Source organism: Erinaceus europaeus, chromosome 9 (assembly GCF_950295315.1).
Source record: "Erinaceus europaeus chromosome 9, mEriEur2.1, whole genome shotgun sequence".
Classification (NCBI taxonomy): Eukaryota; Metazoa; Chordata; class Mammalia; order Eulipotyphla; family Erinaceidae; genus Erinaceus; species Erinaceus europaeus.
The window spans coordinates 18,392,133-18,417,023 of NC_080170.1; the positions used below are offsets into that span (position 1 = coordinate 18,392,133).

At 39.7% G+C, this 24,891-nt stretch overlaps 1 pseudogene; it reads right to left on the reverse strand.

Annotated features, from left to right (window-relative positions):
• Nucleotides 1-1,735: 1,735 nt before the first annotated feature.
• Nucleotides 1,736-23,506, reverse strand: LOC132540291 (olfactory receptor 14A16-like; annotated as a pseudogene).
• Between the last annotated feature and the right edge of the window lie 1,385 nt (nt 23,507-24,891).

Below are 24,891 nucleotides of genomic sequence, written 5' to 3' on the forward strand. Positions count from 1 at the left end.
GGAAATATGAAGCTGACTTGTTCTCTGAATTTGACTGTTTAAAGATAATTGCTCCACTCAGCAATATCCCTATTAGTATAGATGTGATTATTTGATTGCCAATAACAATTGCTAATAATATAGATCATACATTAATTCTTATAAGAAGAATATAAAAACTATTCTCATAAGTATAATTATAGTGGCAGTATCGACGTGTCCATCTTTGAGAGATTAAACTTTGAATTAAGTGGTGAAAATGAACTGAAGGAAGGCTGGCAGTAGAACAGTGGGTTAAGCAGAAATGGCACAAAGTGTGAGGAACAGTGTAAGGAAACCAGTTCGAGCCCATGGCTCCTCACCTGCAGGGCAGTCATTTCACAGGCAGTGAAGTAGATTTGCAGGTGTCTGTCCATCTCTCCCTCACTCTGTCTTCCCCTCCACTCTATTTCTCTTTGTCCTATCCAACAAAAAGAACAGCATTAATAATAACAATAAGGGCAACCAAAATGGGAAAAAATAGCCTCCAGTAGTAGTGGGTTTGTAGTGCATGCACCAAGTACCACCAGTAACCCTGGAGGCAAAAAAAATAAATAAATGAGACTGAAAAATATACATTGATATTGCACCAAAGTAAAAGACTCTGGAGTGTGTGGCAGGGAAAATACAGGTGCTAGCAAAGGATGACAGGGGACCCACTGGGAGTTGTACCGTTATGTGGAAAACTGAGAAATGTTATGCATGTACAAACTATTATGTCTACTGTCAACTGTAAAACATTAATCTTCCAAAAAAGAAATTAAAAAAATTTAAAAATGTATAGAACACAAATGAAAAAGAGAAATATAATAATCTTGGCAAAAATAATTTTTCTCAGGAGGCAAGATTTGTAAAAATGATAACCGGTTCTATAATGAAATACTTAAATTTAAATCTATAGTGAAATATTCCCACGAGGGAATGGGGCCAGAGCTAAATAAACAAAATAATGGAAAAACAAGTGATTGTATATCAGGGTTCCAATGACATCAAATACAATGTTTAGAATATTTCTTCTTTTTAATTCTTTTAATTTTATTTTTTATTTTATTTATCTGTTTATTTTTTATTTATTTTTATTTTATTTATTTAGTCCCTTGTGTTGCCCTTGTTGCTTTATTGTTGTAGTTATTACTGTTGTTGTCGTTGTTGGATAGTACAGAGAGAAATGGAGAGAGGAGGGGAACACAGAGAGGAGGAGAGAAAGATAGACACCTGCAGACCTGCTGCACCACCTGTGAAGCGACTCCCCTGAAGCTGGGGAGCCAGGCTTCGAATGGGATCCTTATGCCAGTCCTTGTGCTTTGTGTCACCTGCGCTTAACCCGCTGCGCTACAGACGGACTCCCTCTTTTTAATTTTTTAAGTCTTTATTCATTGATTTATTGAATAACCAGAAGTTGAGAGGGACGGTGGTTGTAGAGAGGGAGAAAGACAGAGAGACGCCTGCAGCACTGCTTCCCCATTCTTGAAGCTTTCCCCCTGCAGGTGGACACAGGGGACTCTAACCTGGCTCCTTGCGACATGTAACATGTGAGCTCAACCAGATGTGCCACCGTTGAATCCTATGACTAGAATACTTCAGCCAATAGGAAATTGCAAATACACTGCATTGCCTGCCCATCTAACCAAAGACATGCAGCACCCATGTAGGTGAAACCCCAAACTCACAGGTATATGATACCTGTGTGTATTTGCAGCCATTATTAAAGCCCAATTTATTTGCTACACAATAGACATTCATCATAAATATTTGTAAAATTCACATTGCAGCTGTCATTTTCTGTCCAAAAACTGCAAAGTGCCGTCTTCATGTCCCTGTTTCTCAGACTATAAATGACAGGATTCAGGTTGGGAGGTAACACAGAATACATCACAGACATAAAGAGATTCAGTGATGATGGAGAATAGGCAGCTGAACTGAAATATGCCAAAAATGTGGAAAAGAGGAATTAAATCACCACAGTGAGGTGGGGAAAGCAGGGGGAGAAGGATTTCAACCTGCCTTGGTCAGAAGGTATTCTCCGAACTGCAGAGAAAAGATGAACATAGGAAATGACCATGAAAATGAAGCAAACAAAAACAAACAGCTAGCTACAATAAATGCATATTCTAGAATTTCATCCCCAAAACAAGTGTGAGCAGAGAGAGACATCACAGAAGAACTGAGGCACTACATTGGGGCCACAGAAACAGGTAGAAAATGTTCCTATCTCATGGAGGGATCTATAGACACAGTCTCTGAGCCCCGCCACCTTTGTTCATGATGGTCTCATAGTGCACAGGGTGGCAGATGGCAGCATAACAGTCACTAGCAGGAGAGCATACTCTGTGCCTGCCAAAAAGAGGACCGGGAAAACCTGAGAGGCACAGCCCACAAAGGAGCTGGAGTGGCTGTTGGTCAGGGTGTTCATGATGCACGTGGAGACAGTGGTGGAAATGTAGCAGATGCCAATCAAAGACAAGATCTTCAGGAAGAAGTACATGGGGGAATGGGGCTGCTGGTCAAGGGAGGTGAGAGTGACAATGAGCAGGTCCCCAGCAGAGCTGCCAGGTAAACCCGAAAGAACACAGAGGCAAAGGGTCTCTGTACACCTGGTCATTAGAGATTCCCATGAGCAGAAATTCAGTCACAAAAGTCACATTGCTTCATTTCTCAGGCAAGAGTTTTTTTCTGTGGAAGAAAAGATATCAGAGGCTCAATCAGTTGTGTTCATTCCATTTACTCTGCTTTCAATTCTTCACATGACGTGATCTAGAGTGATAGGTGGCTCATCAGAGCAAAAACGCAGTACACAGTTTCTTCTGTTGTGATATTTATGGAGAAAAAATTTATATATGAATGGCGTTAAGGGCAATATCATGAGAAAGAAAAATGTAGCAAAATGGTGCCTATTGTCTCTCCAGAAACAGGAAGGATGTTGTCTCCATTCTGATCAGAGTGGTTATAGTTACAAAGCCTTGGGAAGCAATATGACTAGAATGTATCTAACATCTTCCAGAGCAATTGAAATTAAATGCAAAATATGTGTTTCCTTTGATTACATCCAGGTACTCTTGAGGAATAATCTTGAATTTCACTCTTGACAAAACACTAATGTACACACACATGCAAAAACATGGTGGTCTGAGAACACAAAATTAAGGATGTTCTTCAGCAGATCCTGTACATTTCTTAGTCTATCAAAGAGAGAAAACATGGAAGGGAAAATAATTACCTCACCAAATAATTAAGTGAGCAGATAGAAATATACAAATTATTCTTCTCTCAAGCCAGAAGTAGCAGCTGAGATATCTACTATGAAAATGATCGCATTCCATTTTTGGCTCTCCATTCTCCTGTTAGATTGTCAAGGAGGAAATCAGAAGAGGCGGTGAACAACGAGAGATGGGACATGATTTTCTGTTTCATCCCTTAGTTCTATGTCCTCATTAGAGTGGCGCAATAGTCTGTGTGAGGTACAAACTCTTCACAAGGACTCTTACACTTAGCAGTGGCTGTGGATTCCTTATCTCAGCAGCTGAAGTACCAGCACAATTCCTGTGGGGTCCTGTCAGCTGCCACTTTCCCTGAGATGTTACAGCACTGGGTCAAGGTCATTCCTCCTTTGCTCACACAGATCTCCATTATGTAATTAGGATGGGAACTAAGGAGGAGAATGCTCATTATTTTCTCCAAAAAGAAATTCATCCCTCAGGAAGTAGAGGGAAATCTTAATCATTTTTCACTAGCATATCTGATTCATATATATGAAGTCAGTAGATACTTTGACCCAGTAGAGCACACGGCTTACCATCTAGGATGCCCTGAATGTGATCACTAGCACCACAGAGGACAACACTGAAGCAGCTTCGTGATGTTCGCCTGTGCTGTGTGCTTCTCTGTCTCTTCTCTCCACTTCCTCTTGCTGCTAAAAAATTAATGAATGGGGGACAGGTGGTGGCATAGTTGGTTAAGTGTTCAAGGACCCATGTTCAAGCCTCTGGTCCCCCACCTGCAGGGGGTAAGCTTCATAAATGGTGAAGCAAGGCTGCAGGTATATCTACCTCTTCCTCTCTCTACTTTCTTCTCCTACCTGAATTTCTCTTTAACTCTACCCAATAATAAACAGAAATATAGGGTTGTTTTTTTTTTTTTTTTACTTTTTTTAAAATAATGAATGCAGTTTATTGTGGGTGATGGCTCATTATGTGAGAGTGCTTGGTATGTTACCATGATTAGAAGAAAGTATGCAATTGGAACACTTAAAGAAAAATATCTGTATCCTCTTTTCAGATAGAGAGGCAGAGAGAGAGAAAGACAGAGTGTCAGAGAAAGAGACAGAAAGACCACAGGACCAAAGCTTCCTTCAGTGTGCTGGAGGCATGCTCAAATTTGGCACCACTGTGTGGCAGTGCAATACAATGCCTTAAGTGAGCTACCTCTCAGAAACTTATTTTTTCCATTTTGGAGTTTTGATTTCTCAAGTAGGCTTTCTCAGTCTCACTTATTTCACTAATGATTATGTGTCCCCCACTCTGCTAATCTATGTTGTCAGAGGTCTAGCTTCCTTGAGATTGACTAGTGTAGCTATCTATTTATGCAGCACAACTTTTATTCATGTCTGTGTTATGGATGCTTCATCTGTTCCTAAACTTGGGTAGTGCTAATAATGCTGCCATATAAGTGGCATATCATCTTTTTTCTAAAAGAGCCAAACTTTATTGGATGATTCAAGAATTATCTCATTTATTACATATATGATGGGGAATTTCACATGATGCAGAGAAAAGAGCAGAGAGACAAGTCCAAGCAGCACTATAGTATGTAGTGCTGGTTATCAGAACTCAAACTCAGGTAAGAAAGTCCAGTGTTCTACCTGTGGAACTATTTTTCAAGTGACATGTTTTTCTTCTAATGATGGCTTTTTCTCTGGAGATGCATACCCCAAAGTGCCACATCCTTTATCAGTGTCTTCAGCTTTTAGTGAGCAGTTCTTTTATTTCCCTAGTAAAACTTATTCCTATGTATATTGTACTTTTTAACTCTCTTCTGTGTGGCTCTGAGCCCTCAATTCTTTTCTGTTAATTGTTTGTACATAATCACAGCTGAATATTTTTCCTCCTGTGACTTTATAGGATTTACATAATGGCTCTAACCATATTTGATGATGTCCTTAAGATTTCCCCCTTTTTTTATTTATAGAAAGGAAATACTGACAAAACCGTAGGATAAGAGGGGTAGAAGTCCACACAATTCCCACCACAACAACTCCATATCAAGTCCCCTACCTTGATAGCTTTCCTATTCTTTTTTTAAATATATTTTTTACTTATTCCCTTTTGTTTCCCTTTTTTTTATAGTTATTGATGCTGTTGTTGTTGGGTAGGACAGAGAGTAATGGAGAGAGGAGTGGAAGACAGAGAAGGGAAAGAAAGATAGAAACTGAGGTTCCCGGAAGATGGCAGACTGAGAAGCTGCTATTGGCTCGAGCTCTGACCACATCTTCTGGAAACGGTAGGATTTTCTGCCTTTAGTAGGCCAGTCAATAAGGGGTCCTAGCAGTGACACTAGGGAGTGACTATAACTTAATTTGGGTTAAAAGACAGAGTAAAAAAAAAGGGAAACCATTTTTTTCTTTTAAATTATTAATCCCAAAGCACACCTCCTTCTCCTACCCCCGCAACCCCCCCATAACCCATCTCTGGGGACCACCTCCTAGCAGGCTCCCTGGCTGAGCTTCTATCTTTACCAAGATTCCTGTCCCACCAGGGATTATCATTCATTCTAAGTCTATTCCTGTCTGAAACCTCTGGCCTTTTTTCTTTCTAAGTAGCCAACCACCCCACCCCAACGCGCATAGCTAATTAAATAATTAAAAATAAATAAAGAAAAAACTTTCCTCACACCACTCTTTTATTAATGTTTTTTTTTCTTATCTTTTCTTTTTCTTTCTCTCTGTTTCTTTTCTTTTTCTCATTCTTGTCATCCTTTCTTCCTTAATCCTACGGCTTCCAAAGCCACAGGCCCTATCCCCCACACCACCAAACAGTGTGCTTTTTTGAATTCACTGATACACATTTGGCAATTAGTTGGGGAAGAATTCTGACTCAGAGTGGACTCTCACTGTGAGTATCTCTGCTCAACTTCCCTTCCTCCTTTAGCTGCCCTTAGAATATGCAGTGGATACCAGATTAGCATAACTGTCTATTTCAGCTATACTTGTCTAGTCCTGAGGATTTAAAAAAATTTTTTTTTCTCTTAACAATCAGCTGCCTCTGATCACAAGGTTTGAGGTAATCTGGGACAGGGTTTTTTTTTTACCCAGCTCAATTTTATATTTTATTATCAATATTATATAAAAGCATATATCTCCCCCCATAGGTTAATCAGAATTAACTCTTAGGGTATCTTTCATTAGTAGGGTAGAGGGCATCTTATCTATTGTGGGAGGAACTTGTGTCCTTACTCCTACCTCCTCTACAGACTCTCCCCTACCTACTCATCCTAGCTAATTAAGAAATTTATATGAAATTAAGTTAAAAATAATGTAATCAAAAATCTTTCCTTTCACTGCTTTTTAATTACAACATTGGAGGAAATGAATGGCAGTATCAGAGAAACAACAGTTGAGACCCCCAAGGAAAATACTGATTATCTTGATGCAATTAGAGAACTGAAAGCTGAAATAGCTGTAATGAGGGAAGAAGCTGAGGCAAGGGAAAGCAGACTAACATAGGCAGAAAACAGATTAGTCCGACAGAGCATGAGTTAGAGAAAATGACAAAAGAGGTGAAAGAACTCAAAAAGAGATTGAGAGACACTGAAGACAACAACAGAGACATATGGGATGATCTCAAAATAAGTAACATTTGTATAATTGGCCAGCCAGAGAAAGAAAGAGAGCAAAGGGAAGCAAACATTCTAGAGGATATAATAGAAGAAAACTTACCAGACCTGAATAACAGAAAGGACATCAAGATTCAAGAGGCACAGAGAGTTCCAAACAGAATCCACTCAGACCTGAAGTCTCCAAGACACATCAAGGTTACAATTAAAAGGAGTAAGGATAAAGAAAGGATCCTAAGGGCTGCTAGAGAGAAACAAAAAGTCACATGCAGGGGAAAACTGATAAGATTATCTGCAGACATCACCACTCAGACTCCCAAAGCCAGAAGAGAATGGCAAGATATCTATCGAGCCCTGAATGAAAAAGGGCTTCAACCAAGGATAATATATCCTGCTAGACTTTCATTCAAACTAGATGGAGGGATCAAAACCCTCTTAGACAAACAACAGTTAAAGGAGGCAACCATCACCAAACCGGACATATAAGGGGTTCTAAAAGACCTCTTATAAATAAGAACATCACTATAATACTTGCAATATATCAGTACAAACAAAAAAATGTTTTCAACAATGGCACGACAATACATTAAATGCATAATATCAATACATTCCAATGGCTTAAACTCACCCATCAAAAGGCACAGAGTGGGGGGATGGATCAGAAAACATAATCCAACCATATGCTGCTTGCAAGACTCCCATCTGACACAACAAGATAAACACAGAGTTAAAGTGAAAGGATGGAAAACTATCTTACAGGCCAACGGACCACAGAAAAGGAATGGAACAACCATTGTCATCTCAGACACAATAGATTTTAAATCAATTAAAGTAATAAAAGATAGGCAAGGACATCACATAATGATTAGAGGATCAATCAGCCAAGAAGACTTAACAATTATTAACATCTATGCACCCAATGAGGGACCATCTATATACATCAAGCACTTACTGAAAGAATTTCAAAAATACATCAATAGTAATACAATAAGAGTGGGAGACTTCAATACACCACTCTGACACTTAGACATATCAACAAAGAAGAGAATCAAAAAAGATACAAGAGAATTAAATGGAGAGATAGACAGACTAGACCTCTTGGACATTTCCAGAGTACTTCACCCCAAAAAACAGGAATGCACCTTCGTTTCAAGTGCACATAACACATCCTCAAGGATAGACAAAATGTTAGGCCACAAAGCCAGCAACAATGAATTAAAGAGCATTGAAATCATCCCAAGTATCTCCTCATACCACAGTGGAGTAAAACTAACATTTAACAACAAACAGAAAATTATGAAAAGTCACAGAATTTGGAAACTAAACAACACACTCCTTAAGAACCACTGGGTCAGACAGTCATTCAAGCAAGAAATTCAAATGTTCCTGGAAACAAATGAAAATGAAGACACAACCTATCAAAATATTTGGGACACAGCTAAAGCAGTACTGTGAGGGAAACTTATAGCCATACAATCACATATTAAACAACAAGAAAAAGCTCAAATGAACGACCTTACTGCACACCTCAAGCACTTAGAGGAAGTGGAACAAAGGAACCCTAAAGCAACCAGAAGGACAGAAATCACTAAAATTAGAGCATAAATAAACAACATCGAAAATAAGAGAACCATACAAAAGATCAGTGAAGCGACATGTTGGTTCTTTTAAAGATTAAACAAAATTGACAAACCCCTAGCCAGACTCACCAAACAAAAAAGAGAGAAGACTCAAATTCATAGAATTGTAAACGATGGAGGAGATATCACAAGTGACACCACAGAAATCCAAAGAATCATGCGAAACTTCTGTTGGTATGCATGAGACCCCTTCTGTTTCATTTGGTTTAAATCCCCCCTGCTTAACACTATTCTATTTACATAACCACTTCATTCTATTTACATAACCACTGTTAACAAGTTCCACCCTCCCTCCAGGGCATTTGTGGTTCAGTGATAGGATTCTCGCCTAATCTGCCCCCTCTTTGTCACACTCTGTTTTTTACCAGTCACTTTTCTCTCCACTCTCTCTATGTCACATCCTGTTTCCACCTTACTTGGCAAGTATATATAAAGACAGCATTGTGAGTTTTACAGTACTGTACCTTGAGATTAGCTTAGCTCATCTTAGATTGTGCTGCGCCCTGCATGAATAAAGAGATACTGCCTACAGCTCAACCATGAGTCCCTGGTCGTCTGTTACCCGCCCGTGAAGCCAGCCCATTGAAAACAACATAACCCGTCGAAAACAACAAACTTCGATGGAGAACTACACATCACTATGCTAGAGAATCTGGAAGAAATGGAACAATTCCTAGAAGCATATGCCCTTCCAAAACAGAACCAAGAAGAACTAAAAAATCTAAATGCACCAATCACAGACAAAGAAATTGAAACCCTTATTAAGAATCTCCCCAACAACAAAAGTCCTGGACCAGATGGCTTCAAAAACAAATTCTACAAAACTTTCAGGAAACAGTTAGCTTTTCCACAAGACTGAAGAAACAGGAATACTTCCTTCCACCTTCTATGAAGCCAACATCACCCTGAGACCAAAAGCTGAGAGGGACACAACAAAAAAGGAAAACTACAGACCTATATCACTGATGAACATACATGCCAAAATATTAAACAAGATCTTGGCCAACCGGATACAGCAACATATCAAACAGATTGTCATTCATGACCAAGTGGGAATCATCCCAGGAATGCAGGGCTCCTTTAACATCCACAAGTCAATCAATGTCATTCACCACATCAATAAAAGCAAAGCCAAAACCCACATGATTATCTCAAGAGATGCAGAGAAAGCCTTTGACAAAATCCAACACCATTAATGCTCAAAACTCTACAAAACATGGGAATAGATGGGAAATTACTCAACATAGTGGAGTCTATATATAGCAAACCTACAGCCAACATCATACTCAATGGACTGAAGCTGAAAGCATTCCCCCTCAGATCGGGAACTAGACAGGCCTGTCCTCTGACACCATTACTCTTCAACATAGTACTGTAAATTCTTACCATAGCAATCAGGCAAGAGAAGGAAATCAAAGGAATACAGAATGGAAGGGAAGACGTCAAGCTCTCACTATTTGCAGATGATATGATAGTATACATAGAAAAACCTACAGAATCCAGCAGTAAACTACTGGAAGTTATTAGGCAATATAGCAAGATATCAGGCTAAAAATCAATGTACAAAAACCAGTGGCATTTCTTTATGCAAACACTAAATCTGAAGAAGTAGAAGACATCCAGAAATCACTCCCATTTACTGTTTCAGCAAAATCAATCAAATAGCTAGGAATCAAGACAACCACAGAAGAGAAAGACTTATATTCTGAAAACTATGAGTCGCTCGCTACTCAAGGAAATAGAAACTGATACCAAGAAATGGAAAGATATTCCATGCTGATGGATTGGAAGAATAAATATCATCAAATGAATATTCTCCCCAGAGCCATATACAAATGTAATGCAATACCCATCAAAGTTCCACCAAGCTACTTTAACAGAATAGAACAAACACTACAATCAATTATCTGGAACTTGAAAACACCTTGAATTGCCAAAACCATATTGAGGAAAAGAAACAGAAATGGAGGCTTCACACTCCCAGACCTTAAACTATACTTTAAAGTCATCATCTGCAAAACAACACTGTACTGGAACAAAAATAGGCACACAGACGTGTGGATCAGAATTGAAATCCCAGAAATAAATCCCCACTCCTATGGACATCTAATCTTTGATAAGGGGGCCCAAAGGATTAAATGGAAGAAGGAGGCTCTCTTCAATAAATGGTGCTGGGAAAACTGGGTTGAAACATGCAGAAGAATGAAATTGAACCAGTTTATCTCACCAGAAACAAAAATCAACTCCAAATGGATCAACGACGTCGATGACAGACCAGAAACAATCAAACAATCAAATACTTAGAGGAAAACATTGGTAAAACACGTTCCTTTGATTCATCAAAGACATGTTTGATGAATCAAACCCAATTGCACGGAAGACTAATGGAGAAGCAAACCAATAGGACTATATCAAATTGAAAAGCTTCTGCACACCCAAAGAAACTATTAAACAAACAGAGAGACCCCTCACAGAATGGGAGAAGATCTTCACATGCCATACATCAGACAAGAAACTAATCACCAAAATATATAAAGAGCTCAGCAAACTTTGCACCAAAAAATAAATAAATAAATAAAATGACCCCATCCAAAAATGGACAGAGGATATGAACAAAACATTCACTACAGAGGAGATCCAGAAGGCTAACAAATATATGAAAAACTGCTCTCGGTCACTGATAGTCAGAGAAATGCAAATTAAGACAACACTAGGATACCACCTCACGCCTGTAAGAATGGCATACATCAAAAAGGACAGCAACAACAAATGCTGGAGAGGTTGTGGGGACAAAGAGTCCACATATCAAATACACAGCCTATATAATAAAAAGATTCAGTTTGTGTTTTGAAAAACTTTGAGACATACAATTGATTTCTCCCCTCTCTTATTAATTAACTAGTGATTTATATGTCTATATTTTGCTAGGAGTGTACATATATTTTTAATATGTAGGCTGTGAAATTGATATGGAGATTCTCTCAAAAGCCTAGCCCAAGTAGATCAGAAGCAATCAATAGCAGAGCTATATACAAGACACTGGGTACTGTACAGCAAACCCTAACAAAAAGACTTTTCAAAGTTAACCCAATTACCAATTAATGTGAAGATAACATTAACTATCGATTGTCTTTTTGAACCCTTAGACAGCAGGACCTCACATCTCCTCTATAGAGCCTGTACTTCCCCCAGTCCTGGAAGCCTTGGATAGGGCCCACTTTCCAGTATGTCTCTCCCAATCCATATCAAATAATATTGCATCACAACCTAATCAACACAGCGATTGCCACCTCAACATGCTTCACTTCAGACTGAGTCCAGAGACTTCACGTGTGGAATGACAACCCTTCAGCTACATTAATCGGGTGAGACCTTTCCTTTCATAGTATACTCTAATTCCATCTCAGGTGGTTCACTTTCTAACAAAGTCCCAAAACCTAGATATACACCATTTTCTGTGTGAGAGAGCATATGTTCATACCTATCCATAAACTACTGCAAAATATAAACCTGAAAGCAGAAGTACACTAGAGTTTGCGGTGAGTATCCCCCTAACACATCCTCTCCACTATCCCAAGTTTTGGGTCCATGATTGCTCAACAATTTGTTAGGCTTTGTATGTTAACTCTCATTTCAGTCTCCAGGTTCCAGATGTCATCAGGATGCTGGCCAGGCTTCCCTGGACTGAAGACCCCACCAATATGTCCTGGAGCTCCGCTTTCCCAGAGACCCACCCTATTAGGGAAAGAGAGAGGCAGACTGGGAGTATGGACCGACCAGTCAACGCCCATGTTCAGCGGGGAAGCAATTACAGAAGCCAGACCTTCCACCTTCTACATCCCAAAATGTCCCTGGGTCCATGCTCCCAGAGGGATAGAGAGTAGGAAAGCTATCAGGGGAGGGGGTGGGATATGGAGATTGGGTAGTGGGAATTGTGTGGAGTTGTACCCCTCCTACCCTATGGTTTTGTTAATTAATCCTTTCCTAAATAAAAAATAAAAAAATAGAGATAGAAACCCACAGATCTGCTTCACTGTTTGTTAAGCAACACCTCTCCATGTGGGGAGCCTGAGGATCCTACCCAAATCCTTATTGCTGGTTCTTGTGCTTCACACCACAAACCCACTGTGTTACCACCCAATTCCCAACTTTCCTATTCTTTAACCCTCTGGGAGTATGGACCCAGGGTCATTCTGGGGAGCAGAAGGTGGAAGGTCTGGCTTCTGTAATTGCTTCCCCGATGAACATGGGCGTTGACAGTTGGATCCATACTCCCAGCCTGTCTCTCTCATTCCTTAGTGGGGGAGGGCTCAGGGGAAGTAGAGCTCTAGGACACATTGGTGGGATTGTCTGTCCAGGGTAGTCTGGTTGGCACCATGGTAGCATCTGGAACCTGGTGGCTGAAAAGAGAGTTAACATATAAAGCTAAACAAACTGTTGACTAATCATGAACCTAAAGGCCAGAATAGGGGAGATGAAGGGTTGGCGGGAGGGTCTCCATTTGGTAGACAGCTAGTAGGCATATTTTGGTTCTATTCCAAAGGACCTGTGGCTAGAGTAGTCAGTCAATGTAAAATCCCTGAGTTGAGAGTGAGGGTGGATGTTCGGCTTCACTGGGCAGGGAGTGGGAGAAAGAAGATGGCATGGGACATGGTCTTTTGGTGGTGGAAATGGTGGTTATGTACACTTCTATTAATTGGTAGTCCTCAGGGGGTTTTATACCTATAATATACGGTCATTTGAAAACAGAACAAGTTGCTTTTTCTTTCTGCTTTGTAAATGTCACATTCTTTTATTTTTGATGAAACCTTTAGGTCTTACTTCCTATACTATGGTAAAACTAGTTGCCCTGATGTCTGGTGATTCCAGTGGACAAATAGGAATCCCTGCTTCACAAGTCCTATGCCTTAACACAGTATGAGTTGTTTTAGCCTGTCATTAACATTTGGGGGCGAACAATTTTCATGTTAACCATGAACTGCATTGAACCCACTATAAATTGTTGATTTTTATCATGTTCTCCAAGAGTACTGAATTTCATTCATCAATTGCCTTCTTTACTTCACTGCGTCCATCATATAATTGTTGTCCTTATTTTGTCAAATGTATATTCACATAAGTGTTCTGTGTGTTCAACTATTCTTGAATTATTGGAATAAACCCCTCTTGAACATGGGCTATGATCCAGTTCAATACTGGGTTTTTCTTAAAGCCATAAAATAAAAGTTAGAACAACTAGGATAATTTAGAAAAGGACAACTCTTTTTGATCAAGACATGGAATTATTAATTTCTTAATTATAGCAGTGGTGATGTCTGACTGAATAAAAGTCCTCTCATTCTTTTTTATTAAATTTTTTAAATATTTTATTTATTTACTCCCTTTTGTTGCCCTTGTTGTTTTACTGTTGTAGTTATTATTGTTGTTGAGGTTGATGGATAGGACCGAGGGAAATGGAGAGAGGAGGGGAAGACAGAGAGGAGGAGCCAAAGTTAGACACCTGCAGACCTGCTTCACCTCCTGTGAAGGGACTCCCCTGCTTTCCTATTTTTTATCCTTCTGAGAGTGTGGACCCAGGGTCAATTATGGAGTGCACAAAGGTGAAAGGCTTGGCTTCTATAACTGCTACACTGCTGGATATGGGCATTGTATTTGGTCATTGTGAGTGGTTTTGGTGAAGGTAAAGATAGTATTCTAAATAAATTTGGTTGACTTTTTCATTTCTACATGTGGAAACTTTTATAAAAATTGTGTTACTACCATTAATTATCCTGGTAAAATTCACTAGTTAAGCCACCTGGTCCTGAATTTTCCTTTATTCAGTGCTTACTGATTACAGCTTCAAGCTCCTGGTTCAACCTCTGCCTCAGCTCTCATGTATGCAACCACTGAGCTTGTCTTCCACCCTGCAGATTAGCCATTGTCATGACCATGAGTGCAATCATTATGGGGGACCTTGTGTGTCTCTCCAACTCATCACGATGCCTTGGAGATTTCCTCTTTGATTGGCTACACCAAGACTTTGTGGCTTTTATTGATGAATCATTTTTCTGTCAATGAATTTTCCAAGATTTGAAGAAATCATTATCAAGAGTTGATGCAACAACTGTTGATAGATTTATTTCACTGTTTAGATGAGTGTTGTTTTATAAATACATAGAAATATTGTGTTGATTATTTTTATTTTTATTTATTTATTTTTATTAATATTTATTTTATTTATTTATTCCCTTTTGTTGCCCTTATTAGTTTATTGTTGTAGTTGTTATTGTTGTTGTCATTGTTGGATAGGACAGAGAGAAATGGAGAGAGGAGGGGAAGACAGAGAAGAGGAGAGAAATATAGACACCTGCAGACCTGCTTCACCGCCTGTGAAGCGACTCCCCCTGCAGGTGGGGAGCCGGAGCTCGAACCGGGATCCTTATGCCGGTCCTTGTTCTTTGCGCCACCTGCGCTTAACCCGCTGCGCTACAGCCCGACTCCCGATTATTTTTATTTTTATCAAACCATTGCTCAGCTCAAATGCATGGGGATGTAGGAGACTGAACCAGTGACTTCGACATCTCAGTCATGAAGGTTTTTCTTTCGTAAAACTGTATTGTTATTTCCCCATCCCTAAAATTATGTTTTATCTTTAAATATTTCCTTTTTAAAAAGTGTTTTATTTTTCATTTATTTGTTCCCTTTGTTGTTGTCCTTGTTTCTTATTGTTTTAGTTGTTATTATTATTATTGTTGTTATCACTGTTGGATAGGACAGAGAGAAATGAAAATAAGAAGGCAAGGCAGAGAGGGGTAGAGAAAGACAGACACCTGCGGACCTGCTTGACTGCCTGTGAAGCAACTCCCCTGCAGGTGGGGAGCCGAGGGCTCCAACAGGCATCCTTAGGCCAGTCCTTGCTCTTCACACCACCTGTGCTTAACTCACTACACTACTGCCTGACTCCCAGATATTTCCTTTTAATTTTTAATCACAGAAATATAAAGACAGACTGGCAGACAGAGACTAGAGCCATGCTCATCTATGGTTTACGGTAGTACTAGGGATTGAGGCTGGGACCTCAGAGCCTCACACATGTAACTTTTGTGCAGGAACAATGTGCTGCCTCTACAGTTCAGAAATATTTTTTAAATGTGCACAAAGGATCGGAATAGAACCCACTGGATGATTGCAGTGTTTGTGAATGATATCAAAGTGTGTATATAGTTAATTACCTTGTTACAGTCGAAAAAAATTTGATTAAATTCTTATCCAGCATATATTTTTTTGCATTTTATTGTGGGGTTAATGGTTTACAGCATAAGTGTCTACACGTGGCCACATCTCCCCCCCCCACAGGTGATAGCTGTCTAAAGAATACTTTCATTCCCAACCTATGCCCCCAAACTCCTCCAGCTCCAAATCCCATTCCTTCTCTAGAATCCCTTGCTTTGGTGCAGCACACCACCCTTAGTCTGAATTCCATGCTCTGTTCTTCTATCTGACACTGTTTTCAGAGGTACACCCACTTGTGAAGTCACCCAGTGCTCTTCCTTCTCTTCCTGATTCATCCCACCCCGCACTTCCCCTCATTTCATCAAAGGGGAGCAAAATTTAGCATTTTTCATTTTCACTTATTTATTCTAATCTTATTTAGTTTTATTAGTGATGTAATAAATATCAACAAGAATGTAAGATAACAGGAGTACAATCCCATGTATGGACATTTTCCACCACAACAGTTCTATATCCCATCCCCTCCATTGGAAATTTCTTTGTTTTATAATTCCTATGGGAGTATAAACCAAAATTCTTTTTTTTCTTTTTGCCTCCAGGGTTATTTATTGGTGGGGTCTGGTGTCTGCCCTATGAATCCACTGCTCTTGGAGGCTATTTTTCCCCTTTTGCTGCCCCTGTTGTTTATTGTGGTTGTTATTATTATTGTTGTTATTGCTGTTATCGTTGTTGGATAGGACAGAGATACACTGAGACAGAGGGACACAGAGAGGGGGAGAGAAAGAAAGACACCTGCGGACCGGCTTCACCACTTCTGAAGCGAAGCCCCTGCAGGTGGGGAACAGGGGTCTCGAACTGGGATCCTTACACCTATGCAGAATGTGAAAGGTCTGGCATTTGTAATTGCTTCACCACAGACCATGGGTGTTGGCAGATCGATTCATACTCCCAACCTGTCTCTATATTTCTGGTGTGAGTGGAGGGCTCTCTGGGGAAGTGAGGTTCCAGTACACATTGGTGATGTCATCTGCCCTTTGAAAATTGTATTTATTTTGTCTTTCATTTTTTAATGAGAGAGAGAGAGAGAGTGAGGAGAGAGAGGATGGAGAGAGAGAGAATGAGAGAGAGAGAATTACTAGACCACTGCTCTACTCTGGCTTATCCTAGTGCAGGTGATTGGACCAGAGATCTTAGAGTCTCAGGCATGAAATTCTTTCACATAATCATTATGCTTATCCTCAGTCCCCAAAATTTCAATCTTTATATGAGAAAAAAATTATGCAGAAATGTTTTAGTGCAGATGAATGGACAAAATCAAGTGAATCACATAGTCTACTCACAGACATGTCATTCATTGTCAGACCACCATAGTCATCTTTATAACATTAGCAACACCATATCACTGTCACCAGCTGCAGCTCCACCAATATCACTGTGATCCACAGAACATCTAAAGAGAAAAAGCAAGGAAAACTCATATAGGAAGTTAGGAGATGTGTAAACTGTGTACAGTGAAATAAGATAGAAAAGATAGTAAGCATAAGATGAGGGAAATGGCTATACTCCTTTGGAATACAACTGCAAGAGGCCTACTAGCTATCTTCAGAATGGAGAACCCAAATCTTCATCTGCACTATTCTAGCCTGTAGGTTCATGATTAGTCAGCAATTTGTTTGGCTTTACATGTTAACTGTTTTCTCAGCCACCACGTTCCAGATGTTACCATGATGCCTACCGGACTTGCCTGGACATACAACATCACCAATCAGGCCTACTTTCCCAGAGCCACACCCAGTAGGGAAAGAGAGAGGTGGGCTGGAAATATGGATCAAACTTTCAAAGCCCAAGTTCAGTGGGGAAGCAATTACAGAAGCCAGACCTTCCAGCTTCTGCATCCCACAATGACCCTGGGTCCATGCTCCCAGATGGTTAAAGAATAGGAAAGCTATAAGGGGAGGGGATGGGATACAGAGTTCCGGAGGCGGGAATTGTGTAGAGTTGTACCCCACTTATCTGGGTTTTTTTTTTTATAAGTGTTTCCTTTTTACAAATAAAAATTTATGAATAAAAAGATAAGGGAAATGATCAAGTGAGTAAAAAAGAAGAAGAATTTAAGATAGAAAAAGAAGAGGGAAACAGGCTGAGTGGTACAGCATCTGCTTGAGCACAAGACTACACAGGTTTGAGCCCTTGATGCTAACTTGCTGAGGGACAGCTTTATGAGAGGTGAAGCAGTGTTGCAGGTCTCTCTCTCTCTCTCTCTGTCTCTCTTTCTCTCTCTCTCTCTTCCCCTCTTTCTCTCTCAGCTTCGTTCCTTTTGCTCTAAATTTCTGACTGTCTCCACCCTATAAATGAATATAGTCAGAATTATTAAAGAAGGGATATGGTTAGGATAATGAAATAAGAACTAAAATAGTTGAAATGCCTTCCAGCTGAGGATAGGATGCAGTACAGATAATGGATGGTGGATTTGATTCTGAATTTGAGCTGCCAAGTTCAATTCCTAGATTCATAGGGCAGAGTGATGCTCTCACCCAACCATTCTATCTTGTATTGTTAACGTTTGTAAACAAAATATTTTGCCATAACATGTATAATAATCATAAATAAATATTAAATTCATTTAAATTAAGACAAAATTTTACATGTGTACAAATTACTGTATTTTAGGTTTAGTGTAAACTATTAAGCCCCCAATAAAGGAATGAAAAGACACACATTTAACATTAACAAACTATTTATTTTATTTATTTATTTTTTATTTTTTTATTTAAGAAAGGATTAATGAACAAAACCATAAGGTAGGAGGGGTACAACTCCACACAATTCCCACCACCCAATCTCCATAACCCACCCCCTCCCATGATAGCTTTACCATTCTCTAACCCTCTGGGAGCATGGACCCAGGGTCATTGAGTGTTGCAGAAGGTAGAAGGTCTGGCTTCTGTAATTGCTTCCCCGCTGAACATGGGCGTTGACTGTTCGGTCCATACTCCCAGTCTGCCTCTCACTTTCCCTAGTAAGGTGTGTCTCTGGGGAAGCTGAGCTCCAGGACACATTGGTGGGGTCTTCAATCCAGGGAAGCCTGGCCAGCATCCTGGTGGCATCTGGAACCTGGTGATTGAAAAGAGAGTTAACATACAAAGCCAAACAAATTGTTGAGCAATCATGGATCCCAAGCTTGGAATAGTGGAGAGGAAGTGTTTGGGCGGTACTCACTGCAAACTCTAGTGTACTTCTGCTTTCAGGTATATATTTTGCAGTAGTTTATGGATACGTGTGAACATAAGCTCTCTCTCACAGAAACTGGGGTATATCTAGGTTATGGGACTTTGTTAGAAAGTGAACCACCTGAGATGAAATTAGAGTGTACTGTAAAAGGAAAGGTCTCACCTGAGTAATGAATCTGATGGGTTGTCATTCCACACGTGAAGTCTCTGGACACAGTCTGAGGTGAAGCATGTTGAGGTGGCAATCGTTGCGTTGGTTAGGTTGTGATCGGTGGATGCAATATTATTTGGTATGGATTGTGTGACACATACGAGAAAGTGGGCCCTATCCAAGGGTTCCAGGACTGGGGGAATTAGGGGCTCTATAGTGGAGATGTGAGGTTCCTGCTGTCTTAGGGTTCAAAAAGACAATCGATACTTAATGTTATCATCCCATTATTTCGTAATTGGGTTAACTTTAAAAAGTCCTTTTGTTATGGTTTGCTGTACAGTATCCAGTATCTTGTATATAGCTGTGCTATTGGATGCTTCTAATCTACTTGGTCTAGGCTTTTGAGAGAGTCCGCATATCAAATACATAGCCTATATATTAAAAAGAATCTGTTTGTGTTTTGAGAAACTTTGAGACATACAACTGTTTTTCCCCCCTCTCAAATTAATTAACTACTGATTTATATGTCTACATTTTGCTAGGAGTGTACATAAACACCATTTCCACCACCAAAAGACTGTGACCCATCCCTCCCACCCACTCCCACCCCCCACTGGCCCAGGAAGCTGTATGTCTACCCCTCACCACAGGGTTTTTACTTTGGTGCCCTACTTACAATTTGATCAGGTCCTGCTTTTAGTTTCCCTTTCAGATCTTCTTACTCAACTTCTGTTGATGACTGGGATCATCCCATACTCATCTTTATCTTACTGACTTAGTTTACTTAACATAATTCCTTCTAGCTCTGTCCAAGATGGGTCAGAGAAGGTGGGTTAATTGTTCTTGATAGCTGCATAGTATTCCATTGTGTGTATATACCGCAGCATTCTCAGCCACTCATCTGGTGTTGGGCACCTGGGTTGCTTCCAGGTTTTAGCTATTATAAATTGTGCTGCTATGAACATAGGAGTACACACCTCTTTTTGGTTGGGTGTTATGAGTCCTTAGGGTATAACCCCAGGAGAGGAATTACTGGATCATATGGAAGGTCCATGTCTAGCCTTGTGAGAGTTTTCCAGACTGCTCTCCACAGAGGCTGTACCAATTTACATTCCCACCAGCAATGTAAAGGAGTTCCTCTGTCCCCACATCCTCTCCAGCATTTGTTGCTGCTGTCCTTTTTGATGTATGCCATTCTTACAGGAGTGAGGTGGTATCTTAGTGTTGTCTTAATTTGCATTTCTCTGACAATCAGTGACCTAGAGCAGTTTTTCATATGTGTGTTAGCCTTTTCGATCTCCGCTGAGCTGAATGTTTTTTTTCAAATCCTCTTCCCATTGTTGGATGGGGTCATTTGCTTGGTTCAATTTCATTCTTCTGCATATTTCAACCCAGTTTTCCCAGCACCATTTATTGAAGAGAGCCTCCATTTTCCATTTAATCCTTTGGGCCCCCTTATCAAAGATTAGATGCCCATAGGTGTTGGGATTTTTTTCTGGGCTTTCAATTCTGTTCCACTAATCTGTGTGCCTATTTTTGTTCCAGTACCATGCTGTTTTTATGAGGATGGCTTTGTTATGTAGTTTAAGATATGGGAGTGTGATGCTTCCATTTCTGTTTCTTTTCCTCAATATGGTTTTGGCAATTCTTGGTGTTTTCAGGTTCCAGATAAATGACTGTCGTCTTTTTTAATAGTATTTTCTTTTTTAAAATATTTATTTTATTTATGATATGATAGTATACATAGAAAGACCTAAAGAATCCAGTAGAAAATTACTGGAAGTTATTAGGCAATATAGCAAGGTAGCAGGCTACAAAATCAATGTACAAAAAATCAGTGGCATTTCTTTATGCAAACACTAAATCTAAAGAAGAAGACATCCAGAAATCAATCCCATTTACTGTTTCAGCAAAATCAATCAAATACCTAGGAATAAAGTTGACCAAAGAAGTGAAAGACTTGTATGCTGAAAACTATGAGTCGCTACTCAAGGAAATAGCAAGTGATACCAAGAAATGGAAAGATATCCCATGCTCATGAATTGGAAGAATAAATATCATCAAAATGAATATTCTCCCCAGAGCCATATACAAATTTAATGCAATACCCATCAAAGTTCCACCAAGCTTCTTTAAGAGAATAGAACAAAAACAACAATCATTTATCTGGAACCTGAAAACATCTAGAATTGCCAAAACCTTCTTGAGGAAAAGTAACAAACTATTTAGATGTAATATTTTAGAAACAAATGAAGGAACATTCTAAAATTTTGAAGCAGCTAAAGTAAAATCACTTATGTATATACTCGTTGTATGTTTTATCATTAGCCTGAGAGATGAACAGTTTACAGTATAGTTATTGACACATGGGTAAAATGTCTCACCTTACACTCTCAGCCAAAACCTGGGTCCTCTTCCACATCATTTACCAGGACTCCAGAGTAATCCTGATCACAACATTCTACTTCCATCCTGCCAAAACGTGCTTTGTTTTGGTACTATACACCAAATCCAGTCCAAGTTTTACTTATCAGTCCCCTTTCTGTCCCTGTTTATTAAGTTCCACCAACAAGTAACATCATCCAGTCTTCATTCTTCTCTTTTTGCCATGTCTCAGTTGACATGAATCCTTCAAGCTCCTTGGGAAGCACCACTCCATTCTAATTAAAGGTTGTGCAAGGTATTGAAACTCGGGCCTCAGAACCTGAAGCATTAATGTCTTCTGCACATCTCTACAACTTCACCTCTACAAATTCAAAAGTAAATGTAATGTACTGGTACCTGGACTTAATAGTTTAGACATTTAAACATAACATTAAAATATGAAGAGTGAAATGCAGAAGAGGGAATTATCACTAAGGAAAGTGGTTTTGGGAATCTGAGAACAACATTTCTCATCAACCTCTCTATTGAAACACGATAGGTTCTATTTAAGAACTAACATCCTTATTAGGGCAGATAACATTAGGTGATTGCCAGTAAAGTTAGCAATATCTTTTACTCTTAGTTTCTCTTAATTATAGCTCAGATGGCAGTAATTGCCAATCCAACCTTGTAATTGTTGAATTAACCATGTTCCCTGAACTAAGAAACTATTAGTATGGAGACTACAAATGAAAAAGAATGGTGTAACATGGTAAAGCACCTAGTGCAGTAGAATTTGCAAGAATAATAGTGAGGATTATAATTAAATGAATACATTTTGAACTTACAAGTGGAAATTGGTGCAGAATTAAAATAGAAGAAAATACATGGAGAACACTAAGTGCCACTTGATGTTGAATATGATGACTGGAATATCTCAAGTAAATTAGAAATTACTAATACACGGAACTATCGTGCCCATTGAAACACATACATGCAGCATCCAACGTGGCTGAGACCTAGAACTAACAGGCACTTCATACTTATAAAGCCATGTGTTATAGCCCAATCCATTTGCTACACAATAGGCACCCAACCATCACCATTAAAAACTCACTCTGCTCTTCTCCTACTTCCTCCAAAAGTTTTGCCAAAGGTCATCTTCATGTCCCTGTTTCTCAGACTATAGATGAGGGGATTCAGGCTGGGAGGTAACACAGAATACATCACAGACATAAAGAGATTCAGTGATGGTGGAAAATTAGAAGCTGAACCCCAAAATGCAAAAGCTGCAGAGAACAGGAACAAGCTCACCACAGTGAGGTGAGGCACACAGGTGGAGAAGGACTTATACGTACCTTGATCAGAAGGCATTTTCAGAACTGTGGAGAAAATATGAACATAGGAAATAACCATGAAAATGTAGCAAACAAAAACAAAACAACAACTAACTACAACAAATGCATATTCTAGAATTTCTTCCCGGAACAGACAAGTGTACGCATGGAGGGAACATCACAGAAGAACTGAGGCATTACATTGGAGCCACAGAAATGGGCAGAGACTGACCCTGCCATGTGAGGGGTCTATAGGCAAAGGCACAGAGCCACACCACTGACACCATGTGCAAAGAGGCCCCTCTGTTAATGTAGACCTCATAGTGCAGAGGGTGACAGATGGCAGCATAAGGGTCGTAGGACATCACTAGCAGGAGAGCATACTCTGTGCCTGCCAAAAAAGAGGACTAGGAAAACCTGGGAGGCACAGCCCACAAAGAAGATGGAGTGGCTGTGGGTCAGGGTGTTCATGATGCATTTGGCGACAGTGGTGCAGATGTAGCAGATATCAGTCAAAGACAAGATCTTCAGGAAGAAGTACGTGGGGGTCTGGAGCCACTGGTCAAGGGAGGTGAGGGTGACAATGAGCAGATTTCCCAGCAGAGCTGCCAGGTAAACCCGGAAGAACACAGAGGCACAGGGTCCCTGTAGCACCTGGTCACCAGGGAATCCCATAAGCAGAAATTCAGTCACTAAAGTCACATTGCTTAATTTCTCAGGCATGAGTGTTTCTTCTTTGGAAGCAATGACATCAGACATTCAATCAGTTGTGTTCATATTTCTCTACTTTAATTTAGCTCACCTATTAACACGGTGTGATCTATAATGATAGGTGACTCATCAGAGCACAAACACAGAAACATTTTACACAATTACTGTCTATTGTGATATTTATAGAGAGGAACATGAAATACGAATGACATTAGAGACAACTGCAAGAGGAACAAAATGCCAGAAAATAGTGCTTGTTTTCAATCTTAAAGTAGGAAATGTAATTTTCCCATTCTCACCAGAGTGGCTACAGACAGTTGCAAAGTCTTGGAAACAATCTGTCTGGACAGTATTTAATATTTTCACTAGAAAAATTGAAATTACATGCAAAATACATATAGTTTCTTTAATTCTTTCCAAAATTTTTTGGGAAACCATGAATCTACTCTTGAAAAAACATTAATACACACACACACACAAACACTCACACACATATACGTATATGAAGTGTTTTGGACTGTGTGGAACACAGAAATTACCTCTCTATTTATTGTTCTATCAGGAAAAAAGAAACAAGAGAAAATAACTTCACCAATTAACTAAATGAACAAATAGAATTGTCAGTGTTCTTCTTTCCTGAATCCGGCGGAAGTAGCAGTTGAGAGAATCTGGTGAAATTGGCCACATTCCACTTTTGGCTCCTCATTCTCCTATGCTAGTTCTGTGAGGTAAGAAGTCAGAAGAACCAGGGAACACCTAGTAATGGGGCATGTTCTTTTCTCTGGTTTGTGTAAGGTACAAAGTCTTCACATGGATCCTTGCACTTCTTAGTGACTGTGGGTTCTGTGTCCCAGCAGCTGAAGTACTTGCAAAATTCCTTTGGGATCCCTGGGCTGCCAGCTTCCCTGCCAGGCTCCAGCACTGGGTCACTGCCAATCCTTTGTTGTCACTAAAGGTCCCAGCTCTAGAATTGGGGTAGAATCTAAATAGGAGAAGTGTCCATGTTCTTTGCTGAAGAGAAATCTATCCCGCAGGAATTATTGGGCAAAATACCCACAGCTACTTTACTTTTTAATTTTTTAATATTTATTTATTCCATTTTGTTGCCCTTATTCTTTTATAGTTGTAGTTATTAGTGTTGTTGTATAGGACAAAGAAATATGGAGAGAGGAGGGTAGAGCACATATCTTACCATATAGGAGACCCTGAATGTCATCAAAAGCACCACCGAGAATAACAGAGAAGCAGCTCCATGACAGTGGACTGTGCTGTGTGCTTCTCTCACTGTCTCTTCTGGGGTGCATTGGATCGACCTTCCCGTGGTGCATCTCGTGAGTAGAAACTGACGATCCTTCCTAGCCGACTGAATCCACATGGATCCCAGTCACTTTCAAAGC